General features: G+C 30.3%; 1 pseudogene; it reads right to left on the reverse strand.

Moving 5' to 3' along the window:
• Positions 1–2,710: 2,710 nt before the first annotated feature.
• On the reverse strand, positions 2,711–2,829 carry LOC118608589 (annotated as a pseudogene).
• Positions 2,830–8,608: the final 5,779 nt, after the last annotated feature.

The raw sequence follows: 8,608 nt of genomic DNA on the forward strand, positions 1-8,608 counted from the left end.
AGAATTCTAGAAGTATGAAAAAGCATAAAAATTATCTCTCGTAATCCCTTAGAAATCATGTTGAAATGCTGTATATTTTTCTTTATTGCTTATATATTTTACATATATATACACACACTAACAGACATGTAGTTAAACTTATGATCTTCCTGTATGTAACATTTCATAACCTACTTTTTTCACTTAATGTTTTAAATATTTTACCATTTCATTGGATATTCTTAATAGTAGCATATGCTTCTTAATGGTTGTATGAAATGTCATCAGATTTATTATACTGTCTTTTTATCAGTGTTAACTTTTTGGCTACTAGGTTATTTCCATTTTTTAAAAACTGGAAATATAGATTAAGAATCTCAAGTGTGTGAGTGAATATTCTTGGCACTAGTCATGATTTTTACCTAAGTTTATGAGTCATTTTTTATTTTTTATTTTGATAAATTTTAAAAGTATAGGAAAATATTAAAACCCTATATTCCTACTATGCAAAATAAACCACTAAGTATAATTCCTCATGCTCACTTTGCATATTTTAATATAATAAGATTATCAATTTATAGAAAAAGTTTCATCCAATCATTACGTCCTGCCCATTTTTCTCCAGATATCCCCAATGTATTGAGGCACTGCCAGGCTCTGTCTTTGGTGCTGGAAATGTGGAAATAAACAACAAGTAAAACATCTGCTTTTATGGAGCTTATAGCCCAGAAGCAGGCTGCAGAGATTTGGATAGAGAAAATAAAAATATAAAAGATAGAAATAGATTAAACGTCAGACTGAGATAACTGCTATAGGGATAATACAGCAGGTGATAGGGAGAGTTGGAGGGATTTAAGTTTTAATTTTTTTAACTTTAATGAGAAATAATTGACAAATTTAATTATCTATATTTAAGGTATACTGCATGTTGATTTGATATATATACACATTGTAGAATGATTACAAAAGTCAAGATAATTAACATATCCATCACCTCATGTAGTTAACACAGCTAACTCTTTTTTTGTGGTGAGAATGCTTAAGATCTACTCTCAGCAACTTTTAAGTGTACAATAGAGTATTATTAACTGTAGTCACCATGTTGTACATTAGATCTTCAGAACTTACCTTATAACTGATAGTTTGTACCCTTTCACCTACATAACTCCATTTCCTCCTCCCCCAGCCCTGTTAGGATGGCTATTATCAAAAAGGCAAGAGATAACAAACATTGGCAAGGATGCGGAGAAAAGCAAACCCTTGTGCACTGTTGTTGGGAATATAAATTGGGCTGCCACTATGGAAAACAGTATGGAAGTTCCTCAAAAAATTAAAAATGGACCAACCATATGATCCAGCAATCCCACTCCTGACTATATATCTGAAAGAACTGAAATCGGTATCTTAAAGAGATAATCTGCATAGCCATGAGCATTCCAACATTATTCACAATAGTAGCCAGGAGGGATTTTAAATAGAGTTGCCGAGAAAGGCAACTGATGAAGGACAAATATTATGAAAGTCAGATATCTAAAAGAGAAAAGGGAAAATGAGTCATGGAGATGTCCGGCAGATGGCAACGAAAGAGAAAGAGAAGGAGAGAGGACATGAAGTGCAATGACATTGAGATCCGAATGGGTCTGATGTGGATGCTAATGTGGCTGGAATGTAAAGTGTGATGTGGACAACAGTAGGAGATGACGTGAAAGAAGTACCAGGGAGCCATATTATAAAGGGCCTAAAAGTCATTGTACTCTGGCTTTTACTGTGTGAGAGACGGGAAATACTGGAGAGTCTTGAGCAGACACATGAATTTGCAGTTTGTAAATCTGGTTTTTTAATCTTTAAAATAATGGCCTACTTTTTATCTCTGTGTTTAGATATACTTGGTTGTGTGTGTGTGTGTGTGTGTGTGTGTGTTGTTATGTATATATTAAAAAGCTTCCCCTAACATGAGGTTATAAAAATATTCTCATTTTTTCATCTAATTGTTTTAAACACTTATTTAAAACTTTTATCTACTTAGACTGGATGTTCTTTCAATCCACCCAGAAATGTATTTCCTTTTAGTCCTACATGGAAAGCCAAGTTTTCCAACATCTTTACTGAGTAATGTTTGCTTTCTACATTTTATGATGCCAAGTCTGTCATATACCAAGTGTCCATATATGTGTATATTTCTTGATTCGTAATTCTCTTTAAAAAGTTCATTAAATAAAACATTATTCTAATTTGCATAGCTGTATAAATATCTTTCTATCTGTAGGGTGAATTTCCCAGTTCTTTTTTTATTAAAAAAAATTAGCTAAACACATAATTTAACTCTCATATAAATTTACTTTGTTCATCCAAACACTCTGTTGGAATTATCATTGCAAATACATAGAATTTTGAAGAAATTAAGAGATAATTGACATTTTAAAAGTAGCATGCCTTTTTACCGAGGAAAACTGTCTATCTTTCCATTTATTCAGGTCTTCTTTTATGTCCTTCATATATGTTATATAATTTTCTCTATGAAAATGTTGCAGACTTTAGGTTAACATAATTCTGAGATTTTAAAATTATATTGCTTTGTAAAGGGTTTTATTTTTCTGCAACAAATGCTGGTTGGTTATTGTTTTTTGTTTGTTTTGTTTTGTTTTGCTTTAGGCGAGGCAACCTTTGGTTGACCTCACAGATTGCAAGGACCTTGTCAGCTTACAATCCCTTTTTCACTTTTAATTTTTTACATCTACAGCACCACGTCTTCCTAGGTGATCTCCCATCCAAGTACTAACCAGGCCCGATTCTGCTTAACTTCCGAGATCAGACAGGATCAGACTTGTTCAGGGTAGCATGGCTGTAGATGGTTATTGTTGATATGAAATAATGATTTATTTTTAAGTTGATCTTGAATATAGCATATCTGCTGAACCAATTGATTCATTCTAATACTGTCTCCATTGCTTTTATTTAATTTTATAGGTAAATATCTAACACATGGAAACACTGAATTTTACTTGTTTGTTCTGTTATTATTTAATATTGGACATCCATGTTGGATTGTAGCAGTAATGGAACCAATTGGAACTTATCCCTGTGTTTAATGAGAATGCCTCTAATCTCTTAGCTGCTTTTCCAATCTTTTAAATGCTTTTTTTTATCAGTCTAAGGAAATTTTCATGTTTCTAGTTAGCTAAGTACGTCAATTTACATGTGGTAATGTTATCAAAAGTTTCTTTTTCTTCTGTTAAAATATCTTTTGGCTTTTCTGCTTCACATGTTAATATACTGAATCACAGTGATAGGTATTTAAACATTGAACCCTCTTTGCCTTTCTAGATAAACCCCATTAGGTCACAATTCTTACTGTATTACTAATTTTATTTACTAATATTTTTATATACATACATATATATAAGGGAATTTCATATATATAATTATTATTTACATATAGCATTATTATTGCTTTCGTTGTTCTTTTCTGGTGTCAGTATCAAGAACATATTAACTTCATAAAGTAAATTGTATAGACCTCTTCATTCAGTAATCACCATCGTTTGCAAGCATTTAGGGCAAGTGCACCCTTACGACTGATATGTTGGGTAGTAAAAATATCTGTTATAAGAATGTGTGTACAACAAAAATTTAAATAAGATCAGGTTTCCAAATAATATAAACATAATTGTATAAATAGAGATAGATATATGTAGACATAAATGTACACATTTTGGCCCTTTTTAAAAAACACACATAAAGAGAAACAAAAAAGCCCTAGACTAAAATATTAACAATAGTTTTAGATGATATAATTATATAAATTTTCTTTATTTTCCCAACATTTCTCTTATTTTCTATATTGTACATACATCTTTTTGTTATGGTAAAAAATCCAGGAGTATATATAAAATGAAATGGTTAAGATTTCTTTTATTTTCAGTTATAATATTCCATGAAGCTATGCCAACTAAACATTAAATCCTTACTCATATATTCTGGGCTAATCTGCCTTAATTGGGTTTCTGGTTACTGACGGTCAATCATCCCGCCCAAACATGTACACTGTTACCACACCACCTCCAATTTCCTTCTCCTTACCATCATGCTAAATATCACTATAGGCATCATCACCATCATTATTAGATGACTGATTTTATTATTTTGTACTTTTCATAATTTATTTTTAATTATGTGCAGAAATAACTCGAGAAAGGCATGGACAAACATATCAAAACATTTAATCACAAAAAACCTATGGTTACAAAAGCATGACATATTTTTAGTTAAATTTTATACTGTTGGTAGCATATGTTGATCTCTTGTTTTGAGTGATGTTCAAAGTTCTTTGGTTAAGAATGAAAGTCATGATATCACTTATATGTAGGATATAAATCTAAAAGCAACAAACAAACATGACAAGCAAACACAGACTCATGGACATGGACTATAGGCTAGTGGTCACCAGAGGATGCAGGGGAGAGGGGAGGTAGATGGGATAAAAGGGGTCAAATATGTGAAAGAAAGAACTCTATGGGTGGTAAACATACAGTGCAATATAAATATGACTTATTGTAGAATTGTACACTTGAAACACTGGATTTTGTTAAGTAATGTCACTATAATAAAAAGAAAGCCACAAATTAAAAAAAAGAATGAAAGTTTCTAATCTCAAAGCTAAAGAAATATCATTGAAAATATATTTGTAACATCTAACATGATTCCAAGTCTCATAAAAATTTATAAAATCAAATTTTAACATTTTATTTCTTTATGTATTTTTATTTTATCAAACTCCAGTTGTCATTAAGGCATGACTTATTTTATATATAGTTTTATCCTAAGAAAGTCAAGAAAGGAGTTGTGATTAATTTGTTAAAGACATCCTAGTATATATTAAAGGAAGGGAGAGAGAAGAGGAAAGAAGAGAAGGGAAACAAAATTAAGGAAATTTCTTCATTTCATTTGTTTAAATATTCTTTATGATCAGTTAATATGAATGGAAAGAGAATATAATACTTGATATAATCACTGTTTAAAGTATTGTTTTTATTTCAACTATCTTGCTTAAGGAAATGCCTTGCTCTAATAATTAAATTAAAGATCATTGGGGTCATGGAAACTGAAATTCTTAAATTTATGTGAATGTTGGTACTATAATAGAAGCATTAAATTATGTTCTCATTATATTAATAAAATCCTTTATGATTAGTATAAATACCTAGAAAATATAGAAATTAACAAAGGAATATACAGAAAATAAAGGATGGTAGTAATTTCATAAATAAAAATTGGCAATATAATTCGAATATTGTGTCGTATGTCTTTTCAGTTTAACTGCTTTGAAAAAATTTTTTCAGATTACTTTTATTTAAATACAAATTATATATTTCCAAATTGCCAGATAAGAAGATACTATGAGTTTCTTTCAAAAGCTTGCCATAATCTTGCCATAGAAACAGACATGTACTTTTGTAGGCCTCGCTCTATCATTTGTGAGGCCCTGGGCAAGAGTACAAATAGAAGGCAACATGCTTTATGTCTAAATATTTTAAAGGTAAAATTCAAGCTAAGTATCTATTAAAATGTATTATTCTTTAAACTTCAAAAATATACAAAACAAAAATTTGTGTTAAGCTCTGGGTTTCATGTAACTAAAAGTCACAAAATAGCAAAACTAATACATTTAATTATTACTATTACATATAAATAGTTTAGCAATTGTTTAAATGAGTAATAATATAAAGACAGTAATTCCTAAATTATTTTTTCATTCGTTCTATATAATATGTATTTTTGCCTTTATAGCCACAAAATTACTAGTTGTCTTGTTATAACTGAGTTTTCAAATAATTTATTTTATATTAAGTGACTTAAGAATTAAAAAATGTTATTACATTCAAAGTGCAAATAATTTGAAGTATTTTCACTAAAAACATGAATGCTATGAAATGAAAAAATAAAAAATTAAAATTATTTTTCTTTAAAAAATATTTTTCTCCTAATATATTTAAAATTATCTACTAAAAGAAAATACACAATACATATTTATTTAATGAAACTAAAAATTATTTAAAACAACTAAAATTTTAGATTTATTTTTGAAGACTTTATTATATTTTGTGATATTTTTAATAATAAAACTACAAGTGACAGAAACACTTAGGTGTGCTCTTAAAGTTTTTTTGCTTCGTGATATCTGTGACTCTACAGAGCCAGGACAGCAGTCCTTCTTACTTGGTTTAAGGAAATCGTCTTTTCGTTTTAATTTTTATATTATTATTAGTGAATTTTACCATTTTTTTGTTATTTTACATTTATTATTTTGTACATTTTCTATTGGAGTGATTGCTTCCTGTTTAACTGCTTTACTTTAAAGCTTTTTCATGTGTGTGTGCTTATGTTTGAGATCCGAATGACAACCTTTAAACTTCAGTGTACCATTTTAAACTTTATTTTTGACCTACGAGACAGCTTAGGAATTTAAAGTGCCCAGAGACCATATTTAAAATGCATCATTCTAGTTATTCACTTATTCACCTTTCGATGCTTTTTATTCAATCAAAGTGAATTATTCATAGCCTGCATTATAAAGTTCAAACCGATATAAAATAACACAAACTACATTTGGAAGCTTTAATTCAAACAAAAGGACACTAGTTATATATCATTTAGTGGAGATTTAACCAAGAAGTTCTCATAGAGCTAGAAGCAGAAATCATAAAACAAGAACTGCTATCACAGACTTAACAACATATATAAAGTGTATTTCTGAAATACAGTGTGCTGGAACACAACTATTCCAACAATATATCAGTCAACGCTGATAGCAACAAGTACACCTTTTTATTTTGTTACAAGTGGATATGAAATGTGTGCTGTTATCAGCTGGGGGCTTAGAGGGTTAGGTAGCTTTAAAGGCTATAGGAATTTAAAGGCATTCTGTGACCATTTGGAATTTATTTGTTATATTTGTTGCCATATTGGGAGATTTGCCTCATAACTTTTTTTCCTACAATAACACAGAAACAACTAAACAGCTGTTTGTTGGCATTCACACCTTTCCACAAAGCTACAAAATGTTGATATTTCTCAATTTTTTTATTAATTTGTTACATTTTTAATAACCGTACACAGTACTGTTTTATGATTCTCTGGTATCTTGTATTTAACAGCAGCAGTACGGTTTTACTGAATCCTTCCTGCAGAGATTGAAACAACATAACTACCTGCTCTTCACATTCATATACAGGCAACAAGTTTTTGCCACTCTCAGCTTTTTACATTTTCACAGTAACATCAGCTATGAAGATATTGGTTTTGGGAGTCCGATCTTTCTTAAGGGAGCAAAAGCATGACCTTGTATCTTTAATTGCCATGTTTAGTGGACTGCATAATAATAATTTGTACAGGTTGTTAGGGCATTAAGGTGCTAGCCACACAGAAAGCTTTCTAAGTGCACACCATAGTAACAGATTTTATGTCACACTCCTACTCTGAAGTGCCAATTTTAGTTACCTTTACAATTAGCATTATTTCTTCATTTCAGCAACATGTTCCTGAAGGATTCGGACCACACGTCAAATCTTTCACTCTATTCTATCTTCTATAGTCTTAGCATTGAGGTATGCACATTGCAGAAGTTCTGTAAATATCTTGTGAATGAATGATTTAAGAATGATTTATATGTGATATAATTTGAGAAACACAGAAAAATCACTTCACCAAAAATCTTTTTTTCTACCTGGTATAATAAGTGGAGAATCCTAGTCACCATTTTTTTTTTTTTTTTTTACAAATAGGTATTAATTATAGGAAAAAAATTGTAGAAGTGAGTGCCAGGGCCTACATTTGCTGACCTCTATAAATATTCATTCCACCATGGTATTACATGCCTGGCGGGCAGAGGTAGAAAGTCTAAACATGCTTCTGTGAGATAATGGATAATGGAGGAAGAAATAAGAAGCAGTCTAATGGTGAGCAAATTGAGTGGACAGTGCTGGAGAGTAGGTTCTAAGGTAAAGAGGTTGGTTGTTTTTCTTAGCGACTTGGATGAGTGTGGAAATGTAGGGAGAGGGAAGATGTTTCACCAGTTTTTGTAGGAGATTTTATTTGAGAAGTATAATGGGAAATTCTTACAAAGATTTCCTTAAGAAAATTTAGGGTAGAGATATACATTGTGTCAAGCTATCCAAAGTCAGTTGGCTGTGAGGGTGAGCCTTTTTATATTTGAATTACATTTTGGAGGGCTTTCATCTGGGATTTTTTTTTATAATGTGCAAAACCTCATTGCACATAAAGATGTAATGATCACTGAAATGAGCCAAGACCACATTATTCACTCTTAGTATCTCACTATTGCAAGGAAATTATTGTAAGAATGGTGTTCATCAGACTTGGAATATTATGTTTCAAAAAATACGACCAATATGAAAAAGATATTATGTAATTGACAGAGGAGAATATTTGGCTCTAAAAGAAAAGTTTTAGCTGTATGGAGGCCACCAAATAAAAGAAGCGTTTGTGATGCCTTCATAAAATTGAAAATTAGTTATTTTTCTTCTTAAGGTTTTATATATATATATATATATATATATAATTTTATATACTGTACTAACATTTTGTTGTGTTATATATTGTTCTAGTATTT

This window comes from Rousettus aegyptiacus, unplaced genomic scaffold (assembly GCF_014176215.1).
Source record: "Rousettus aegyptiacus isolate mRouAeg1 unplaced genomic scaffold, mRouAeg1.p scaffold_m13_p_9, whole genome shotgun sequence".
Classification (NCBI taxonomy): domain Eukaryota; kingdom Metazoa; phylum Chordata; class Mammalia; order Chiroptera; family Pteropodidae; genus Rousettus; species Rousettus aegyptiacus.